The sequence below is a fragment of the Teleopsis dalmanni genome, chromosome 1 (assembly GCF_002237135.1).
Source record: "Teleopsis dalmanni isolate 2A chromosome 1, ASM223713v2, whole genome shotgun sequence".
Taxonomy (NCBI): Eukaryota; Metazoa; Arthropoda; class Insecta; order Diptera; family Diopsidae; genus Teleopsis; species Teleopsis dalmanni.
This window is the reverse complement of record NC_051846.1, coordinates 64036554-64047799: the sequence shown is the minus strand read 5'-3', so window position 1 is coordinate 64047799 and position 11246 is coordinate 64036554.

The following is an 11246-nucleotide window of genomic DNA, read 5'->3' as shown; positions in this document are numbered from 1 at the left end:
GTATGAGCGTGGCACTTCTTTGTACTATAGATTCTTTGATACGGGTCTTCTTATTTTATGAAAGGAGCTCATAAAAAAAATTTCAGCCAAATCGGAGGTGATGAGGTCATTTTTTGCCAAAATCCGTCCGGTTTGTAAAAGAATGACCCTTATACATCTTTTTATACCGCAATGTCCTCCATGTAGTGATTTATGATATTCTTCTATTAACCTGAGCATTTCATTTGTATCATTTATTCTTTTTGGTTTTTTGTAAATAATTATGTCTAGACAATTTTTCAATTTTAATTCTTTTTGCAGCTTATTAAATATATCTTTTACTTGTTGCATGCTTATGTTATTAAATATTTCTTCATCTTCCGCCAATGCTAGCTTTGTTATGTTTAAGTTGTCCATTTTGAATAATAACTTCCTCAGAATCAATTTTATCTCTGATAATGATTTTTCGTCATATTCCACAACTATAGTTTTTGCTGCTATTTTTATATATATTGCACTATTTTTATTGAACTTTTTATTTCCATGTTCAAGTGCTTTTTTATTGTTTCCATCTGCAGAATGGTTTATATTCTTGAATTCAAGTTTTGTTAAATACCTTACATCCGATACCGATGTTGCATTCCACATGTGGAGGTGATCAATCTCCGTGTTAGCTTTTAAGGTTATTTCTTCATTTTGTACTTGTGCGATTTTGTTATCTTTTTCATTAATTTCTTTGCTCATTTTTCGGGTTAATATATTTATGTTTTTAGGAATCATTTCAACTAATTCTTTTGAATTTAGTTGTATCCTTGACAATGCTTCTGCATTAGTATTCATTTTTCCTTGTTTAAATACTATATTGAAGTTATAATCCATGAGATCTATTCTTATTCTAGTTAGTTTTGATGATGGGTTCTTATGTGTAAATAGACTAACTAAAGGTCTGTGATCTGTATAAACTGTAAAATTCCTTCTCTATCACGGGTTTATTTAACTCATATTTATTTAATGTTTTGCTTGCAAATGCTATTGGTTTATCATTACCAATTTGTGACAGAACTGCACCTAATGCATAATTAGAAGCATCTGTCGTTAAAACGAATGGTTTTGAAAAATCTGGATAACTTAAGATTGGTGGTGAAATTAACTTTTCTCTTAAACTATTAAAAGATTTATCACATTCTTCCGACCAGCAGAATATTTGATTTTTCTTTAGCAAGTTGTTTAGAGGTCTGGCTATTTCAGCAAAATCTTTTATAAACTTTCGATAATAGTTGCACATTGCTACAAACCTTCTCACTTCGTATGAGTTTTTTGGTATAGGGTAATGTTTTATTACATCGTGTTTATTTGGATCTGTACGCACACCTTCTGCGGTTATAAGATGACCTAGATATACTACTTCTGGTTTAAGAAAATTACATTTTTCAGGGTTAAGTTTAAGATTATATTGTTGTAATCTACTAAATACTTTTATTAAATTGTTATTGAGTTCTTTGAGATTAGAACCGAAAACTTTTACATCATCTACATATAAAAATGCTGAGGAGTCTAAACCTGCTAATGCTAATGTTAGCATTCTTTGAAAACTATTTGTTGAAATTTTTAATCCAAAAGGTAATCTCTTGAATTGAAAATGACCTGTTTCTGTTGAAAAAGCTGTTAAAGGTTTTGATTTGTGATTAAGTGGGATTTGATGAAATGAACTAGTCATATCTAATGTAGAGAAATATTTCGCCTTACCTAACTTATCTAGAACATCTTCCAAACGTGTTAGTAGAAATTTATCGTCTACTACTTTTTTATTTAACTGTCTGAAATCTACAACTAATCTCCATGTTTCTTGTCCCTTTTTTGGTACTATTAAAATTGGTGAGTTGTAAGGACTTACTGATGGTTCTATTATATCATCATTTAATAACTTTTTACTTGATTTTCTAGTTCTTCCTTTTGAATGTTCGGTATCCTATAATTTTTTATATATATAGGTGTTTTATCTATTGTTGATATGTGCTGTTCATAAAAATTGTTTATAGTTAATTTCTCTCCATCTATATGAAAAATGTTTTGGAAATCTTTACAAATATTCAATATTGAATTTTTGTCTATGTTATCTAAACCATCAATTTTTAATTTCGATTTAATTTTTTCAAATGTATATGAATTTCGATTAGAATTATATGAAAGTATGTTATAATTATTTAAAGGTTTTATTTCTATTGTTGCATATTCTAATTCTACAGGTGTGTCTCTAGTATTTAATAACCTAATATGTTGTATACCTTTGGCAGGTATTAAAGAATTAGCTATGAATACTCCTTTCACTATTTCTTTTCCACAGACTAAACTGTCTTCTTTTGTATTTAGTTCAACTACTTGAATTACTTCTACCCTGGGCGGTATTTTGATATTTTTAATGGTTTTTTTTTTATATTCAAGGGTAAGACTATCTCATCTTCTGAGTTTGAGATCACTAATACGCATGTTTCATAATTTATTTTACAATTATATTTTATCAAAAAACCTCTACCTAATATACCATCTGTAGGTATATTTTTTTTTTTTTTTTATGACATTGAATTTGTGAGGTATTGTTTTACCATCAAAAAATAAATTTATATCTATTAAACCTTCTGTGGTTGTTTTTCCTGTTGTTATGCCATTTATTTGGCAGTTTTTTGTGTTATCAAAATTGCTCTTCCCTATTATACCTTTTTTTATTACTGATATCTCTGCCCCTGTGTCTACTAATAAAGTTATATACTTATTGCTACAAGAAGTTTTAACATTAATACTATTATTAATGTTTTCTATTGTTTTAAAATGTATTATTTGTTTTTGTTCTGGTTGTAATTGTTTCGATTGTTGTAACCATTGTTTTGGTTGTGACCTAGGTTGTGATTTGGATACTGCTTTAGGTTGTGCCCTGGGGTTCGTGAACCGGGGGTGTTCCAGTTTTTTTGATTATTGGAATTGTTGTATTGGTTTGATGCATTCCTGTTGAAATTTCCATTCGCATTTTGTAATTATTCGAGAATCCGTTCCTTTGTTGAAAATTCCTGTTTGGTTGCTGTTGTATCATGCTTCTATTTTGTGTTTCTACACTTAGAGCAATTTGTACAGCTTCGTTTAGAGTAGTTGGCCTTGCTGCTGCTACTATATTCCTAAGTCTCTCGTTGAGTCCATTGGTGAATGCATTTAATGCTGTGAGATCTGTCATTTTCATTATTACTTGTTTACTTTGGTCACCCTGAGTAGCTATATGTATTTGGTTTAAAATTGCTATTTGTTCCTCAATTTTAGAAACAAAATGTGCAACAGTTTGGGTACCTTTTCGCAAACGTGCTAAATTATTCTGGACTGTTAATGGATTTTGATTAGGTTTATAGATATTTTTCAGCTTTTGAATAAATTTTGGTATTGTGTCGTCTTCTTCTTCTGAAATGAGTTTGTTTTTAACTCTATCAGATAATTTAGTTGACTCAACAAACCGAAGTAAGATGGATCTCTCGATTTCATCTTTAAGTGAATCAGAATAAAATTGTAAAATGCCTATAAAGTTTGATAAACTTTTAGCATTACCAGTGAATTCTGGTATTACTTTTGAAGCTGCAATTAAATCAAAATTAGCCATATTTGCTTTAATATCGTCTATGGGTCTGTTTAATTGTTCTGTGATTGATTTAGGTTGCAAATATTTTTCTATCTGCTCTACTAAACTATCAAATTCCAACCTTAAATTCTTGATATCTTTGATATCTGTATTTTCTTCTATATCTAACCAGATTTGATGTATTATTAGTTTTGTGTTCACTATGTATTGTTTCGTGTAAACTCTATTTGGAGTTTTCTTTAAATTCTTTAATATTTTTTTTAAGTCAATTAAAACCATATGACATTGAATTTATTGCTATGCAAAGTATTTGTTAACAATGTAACATGTAAGATATTCATAGTATCTATTATACTATTCTAACATATGTTATCTATTTCTTATGCATTTTTACTTGTATATATTATTATAAGTGTTATCCATAAGGTTTTACATTTCTCTAAAGGAATTTGCGTTACTACCGTACAATGACCACATATGATAAAACGTTTGGCTCGCGCATCATGTTACGAGTGCACAATCATAACGGCGTGAGTCAAACAAAAAATTTAAAAGTGTAATATGATTAAAGTCAAAACGACAAAGCGACAAATGTGCATTCAATAAATTATGTCACAATTGTTTTGTTACTTTATGCAATGACTTGTCATATTAAACAATGATGTAGGTCATGGGCACCACAATATATATCAATTGGAAACTATTAAATCCTGCGTTGGTTTTACGGCAAAGGCTATAAATTATATATGTCTATGAAACATATATAACCATAAGAAATATCTTAAATCCTGCGTTGGTTTTACGGTAAAGGATACAAAGTATATATGTCTATGAACCATATATAACCATAAGAAATATCTTAAATCCTGCGTTGGTTTCACGGCAAAGGCTATAAATTATATATGCCTATGAAACATATATAACCATAAGAAATATCTTAAATCCTGCGTTGGTTTTACGGCAAAGGATATAATATTATTTGGAGGAATACAAGAAATTGCACGGACATATTATGAATATTCCGTAGTGTAACCTGAGAAGAACTACACGCCATTCCACGACACCCGTTCACAGAAATCACGGCGTTCGCCCATCAAATCCACGGCTATCACTCACAGAATTCACAGCGTACGGCACAAGTAGGTATCGCCTGGATATACGAAAATCTTCGAATTAAAAATATGTAGCATTACATATACATCCTTTTTTTTATGTAAACAATACATATCGGGTTTTTGATATTTTATTATAATTTTATTCTTCTACGAGTTATATTTAATCAGCTCTTTTATTTTGAAATCACCTAATTAAAATAAATAGCTTACGCACTATTATCGAAATTACGTTGTATAAACATTTATTGAAATAATAAAGAAATAAACTTAGAAATTTTAAAAATATCTTTCTTTTACGAAACTCGTCCCCGCGAATATAATTTCATTGTGATGACTCTGGACGACGGCTGAGGATACCCCAGCAAAAACTAAATATTTTTGAACGTCACCAAAAAGTGTCGTTACAGGTACAAATGCATATTTTTAACAGCATGAGTCAAAATATTTATTTTAAGTAATATGATCAAAGTCAAAGCGTCAAACCGATAAGAGTGCATATTATTATTTATGACACAGTTATTTTGTCTGAATGAACAGTGGCTTATCACATATGGCATGGATGTAGGTCATGGGCACTACACTATCTTCGAAAACATGCTCTTGCTATGAAGAATACACGTCGCCATATCGTGAATGAACGGTACTGGATAACAGTCACGCTTACTTTGTGCGTTGAGCATGCGATAGTCGCCGCACGGTCTCCAACTTCTATCGCTTTTACGATCCATGTGAAGTGGACTTGCCCAACAAGGTTGACAAATCCCACTCTGAACTAAAAATTGGAATTCCTTCTTGGTTTCAACTAAACGAGCAAATGACGGCGCGCCAAATGTTTCAATGCAACGTTCAACCTTAGTTATTAAACCCTTCCGACTTGCGCTCATAGTACCTAAATCACCGAATTCATTTACCAATGCAACATAGACAGAAACTGAGCCACACACACGCACAGTATATTCTTGTGACACAGCAGTCTGTCCCTTCATAGTCAAAGTCGTCTTCGGATTAACTAACGGCTTCCATTGTAAGCCCAGCAACTAGTCGTCGAGCTATACGGACACTATCCCCTCCTCGGCTTGTTTTACTTTGCGGTAAGCATTAGCGCTAACACCAAATCTTTCCTGATACCTTCAAATTGACTACTTTTCAGTTGCAGAAGGATGAAGCACCGCATCGCTTACATCGGCCACGACAAATGACTCAATCGCTGCCACCATCCTGTTGAATTGTGTGAGATCACTAGAGAAGCCAGCTATTGGAAATTGCGTCTCGATCTGGGCAAACCAAATCTCCGGTCCCTCCTGCCAAAATGACGGCACCCTCACTGTCACATGATTTACGCCACTCTCACAGCCAGCTCTTTAACTATTGGAAACCGATACTACATCTTCGGTTGGAATTGAAGTTGCGGCTAAGGAATTTGAAATTTTAATAAAGAATTTTTAATTTTAATTCCCTCGATGGGGTCACCAATTTAACAAACGACTCCAAACACGAATCTTTAACAGTCTAAATCCAACTTTATTCAGTTCTACTTGGAATGGATTTTGAAGAATTTTGTATTTCAATTTCAATAAACTCATTGCCTACTTCCACCACCACAACATAATTATTCAATTTAATTAATAATAACTCAAACTACATATTAAGCAGTAAATGCAATCACAAGCAGTTTTAAATATTATTTTATTTTTGTTGAATTATCAAGTATATTAAAACCTAATACCCATGTTCTTTGGTTTTAAATTTTTATTTGAAATTGAAAGCTTATAAATTTTTTTATTGTTTTTTATAAGAAAGTCCTTATTTCTTCATTAAAACCTTTATAGGAATAACATAATATAATTTATATACACCAAATGAATTAATTTTGCTTTTTTTCAGAACCATATTCTATGCGACCTGCACTTTGCAGACGTAGCCCTAATGGAGAGCTCGGATTTTATGCAACAGCTTCGAAGCTTTAAGCCACAATCATTGGGTTGCGCCGTTGCGAGACGAAAAAGTTCAACAACTTTAATTTTTCCTTTACCACCACAAGCATGTTCAGGTATTCTGGCTTTCAATACTCTTTAAAATTTCTAAAATCCATAATATTAAAAGATTTGTAAACATTCTTGATACTTTAATTATCGCAAAGATACAGATAAAAATTTTCTTTAGGCTTAATATTTTAGTCGAAATAACACACGTCTGTTTTATTCGACGGTCGTAACGCAACTGTCGTTTTTATTTCTCTTTTCTCTTAATTCTACCTTAGTCTCTACCTTAACTACAATACTTATACTACTGCACAAGTAGACTTCCCAGTAGAAAAAGTGGTCTTCGAAGACATTGTCTTCAAGACGGTCTTTGATACCGCGTCCGCATGTTCAAGCAAATTTGCAAAACAATTGCTCAAAACATGAATGTAAATACTCTTTCTTTGCTTTCTCTCTCATTTTTAGTGTTCATAGCAACGTATTTGAATTTTGCCTCAGATGACGCTATGTTTTATAAATGAAGTTACGCAATAATTTTGAAGTGTAGTAAATAAACATTTGTGAAATAAATATTAAAAAAATCAAAATGAATAAAGAAACAAAATCATTAAACTATGAAATATTAAAAAAAAGAAATTAAATCAAAACAAATTAAATATTGACCTAGTTCCTGAAAAATATATTGATATTAATATTGAGGACAATAATTCCAGTGAAAGTTGTTTAAGAAACGAAACAAAGGATGTTGAAAATAAAAAAACTAAAAACACTTGTGAAAAATTAGCTGTTATATTTAAAAAAACACAGGATTAACAGGCGTGTGGTAAAGATATTTTAGAACTCTTAAGATCAGAAGGTTTAATTGTACCAAAATCCTCTTCAACGCTTTTGAAAACATAAAACTTCAACAATTGATGATAGCGAAATGCTTTAAATTATTTTATATTAGTTTTAGTTAATTTTAGATATGTTAAGTTATATTAAGTTAATTATTTAAATTAATTTTTATTATGTTTTCTAGTTTTTACTAGTTTATTTTTAATATCTTAATAAAATTTATAATAATTTATAATTTACTTTTAAAACTTTTAATTTTGAATGTAATGTAAGAAATTATTATATAAAATAAATAAAAGTACAAAATACAACAATTTCTTTCTACTTATTTAAAGAGAAAATTGAAATTCATTTAAAATTTAAAGAGTGCAATAAAAGAGTAGAAATAAAAAAAAGCGTGAAAAAATTATATGAGCACTCCACTAAGAGCGCACAACTTTCTGTCGAATGCGTCTGTTATGCAAGACATGGTCTTCGAGACGGTCTTCGAGACATGTACACAAAAATTCATTGAAGACATTTGGCTAATTTGTATGAAAGTGTCTTCGAAGACCGTCATACATTTGGATCGATCGGTCTTCATGTATGTATCCATGTCTTGAAGACGTCTTCGATGACGGATCGATCCGTTTTCTACTGGGTTATTCTATACTTATACTACTACAATATGAGTTGCTAACAATTTGCGACGTAAACAACAGAACGCAGACAAAGTGATTAATTTTGACAAAGTACATACAAATAAAATTACACAAGAATACAAACAACAAAAGTTCAATTCGAGAAAGCATCCCTGTGACAGCTGAAAACAATAGCAGAAAGAAGAAGAAAATGACAGTTAAAAGAGACAGAAATGTGAAACGCGTGCCAGTTTTATAAAGATATTAATAATTCCAAATTTTTAATTTATTTGAATACTAATAAAAATAACAAAATATCTTATACATCTGTTAAAATTCTTTATATCTGTCAAAACCACATTTTTACGACTCGGTAGAAAAACACGGCAAAAAGATAACGAGTGCGGTATGTAAGTCGAAAAAATAGGTCGGTGAAACATTTAATCGCCATTAAAGACTCCGGTATCGTTATAATGTCGAGAGGAGACATAAATGCAAGAGGTATTAGAAGTCATACAAGCTTTTAACAAACCTTTTTTGCCGACGTTTATCTCGCCGGATCCCAGGTGGCACATAAAGATGGTATATGGAAGACTCAAAGGTGCCTAAGCTGTTCGTTATGGATGGCGGAATCACGAAAGAAATGTAAATTTTTTAAGGTGAAACAAAAGAATTTGTGGTAGAAGTGCGAACTTCTGATACGCTTGGAAAATGTACTAACGAAATGCATATTTCTAGCAGTCGCTGGTACGTCAGTGTAGCTAGGAGTAGCAATCAATTTTTTTTAATCTTCTTTTCATGGTGACTATCTTAACCTTACTCCGCTGTGCGTTGAGCTGAGTCAACTATTCTTTGAACTTTTGGATATGTTATCACTTTGAGGTTCTGCGATCGACTTGCCTATTTATTGAATTTTGAAGCCTTTTATACTTGACTTTTGCCTGTACGAATTGTTTTTGTATTATATTACATTATATTATTTTTATATTGTTTTATATTATTAATGATTGTTTTGTTGTTTTCATATGTCTAGTGGGTAGTTACATGTTAAGCGTTCACTATCACAGGAAAGATAAATGCAGCGATCCAGTTTGAGTCATCGTAGCATGAAGCTAGTTTCCAGAATTGTCTTGGAGATTGTATATTCCTTGATCCGCCTAAGTTGGCCATCGCTTGGTTTCCATGGTCTTCTTCGCAAGTTGTAATATTTTGCTTGCTTTCCGGGAACACATGTCACGCTTGTGATAATTTATGTTCTTGGATTTTTTTACATACATCCCGATCTATATTTATCGAATGTTGCGCCTGGCAGTCTGTTTTACCTCCCTTGGACAAGGTAAGTGGGACTATAACCAGTAGTTTCTGACATAGCCGAGCAGATTGCTTATTTAAATTCAGGTATAAAGTTATCCTGTGCTTTATGTCGGTTACAAGTATATTGTCCAATTGTGGCTTTTATAGTTCTGTTCGTTTGGCCCGTTGGGTTTTCTACTGGCGTGTTTAGTACTCTTCGTTGATGCTTGACTTCTATTTAATTTATATTATTTACAAAAGATTAGCTGCGGAATTGTGTTCATTGTCCGTAATCAACAATGTGGGTACGGCAGTTGCTTTCTCTGAAAGCGGTGATGGTGGCTTCGGTATGGGATTTCCGTAATGAAATTAGTTCCACCCATTTGTAAAAATTGTTATAAAAGATAAGTAGCATAGTACTTTCTTTTTTTGATCTTGGTAGCGGTTCAACAAAGTCTGCAAAAACTGATGTCCTCAATTCTTCCAGTATTTGTTTAAGTAGTTCACCACACTCTCATTAAGCAAACAAGATATATTTCTCGCCAAAAAAATATAAATTTCTTTGATCTGAAGATATAGATAAATTTTTATTACTTAGTAAAATTTTTCAAAAGTACAAATGTAAATTTCTATTTTTGCTACACTCAGCACTTTGTTTGGCGGGATCTGTATTCCAACTCGTTGCTTTGCCGACTACCGCGATTGCTTTATTGTCTCATCTTTTATACTAGGAAGGTGTAATATACACTAGTATTTTGTTAATGAAACGGAACGGTGTTCTATTTACTATTGCTTACATCAATTTTGTGATATGGTGATATGGCTTAAAATTTTGTTAGTATAATTTTATGCAATAAGCTATACAGCAAATAGTAAATGCAGTTCGAGCTGAAACGATTTCAAATCGAGAAAATATGATGTTAGCAATGCAAATTGATTGAGATCAAGATGAAGAACAACGGTGTATTTCTGAAGTCATATGTTCAGGAAGCAAAGGCGCCGGACTTTACGGTTTGCCAAAATTCATGGCATAATTTAATGTGGCTACAGAAATGCCTAATGAATGTTTCCAATGAAGTCTTTCAGTCACTGCTAATATACTCATCTAATATGTCTTCAGTTAGGGAAGAACTTGCCTTTTGCCACATCCATTGCCTAAACCGAAACGGCCAAAATTGCAACGCCCACTAGCCAGAATTGTAGAAGCTGATTGTAACGACACGTTTTTGTTCATTGGTAACGCTGAGGCATACTCGGCAGTTGTCCAGGGGTTGTTGCAATATAATTTTTACTTTCGGAAGTCGAAGACAATTTAATATATTTTATTCGTTGTTTATTTAAAATTATAATTCAAAAGAAAAAGGAATTTTAATAATTTTAATTTTAATCTTCTTTTTATTTATACACCTGTCAAGATTTGACGTCTAGTATATATTTTTACAAAGTGAAAATTAAAATAATAATTTAAGTCAACAATTAACAATAAATTGCAAAAACTTGTTTTAATTGAGTATTATAAGATAATTAAATTTTAGAAGAAGTAGATGCGACAAAATATAGATTAGGATTGTACTATGAACTTATTAGATATTTATCGATTATTATATTGATAGTTCTGATGGATATAAACGTTTCAACCGTCTATTATGTTATATGTGGCTTCGTCATTTGGTAGCTGCCTCATTGCTTGGTTAGAACGGGAAAGTAATCTATCTGTATGATTTTTACTATTTTTTCGAATAACGTCTGCGACGAAGGGTGTCTTTAAGTCACGATGAATGTCATAGTTTAAGATGTATCAGTC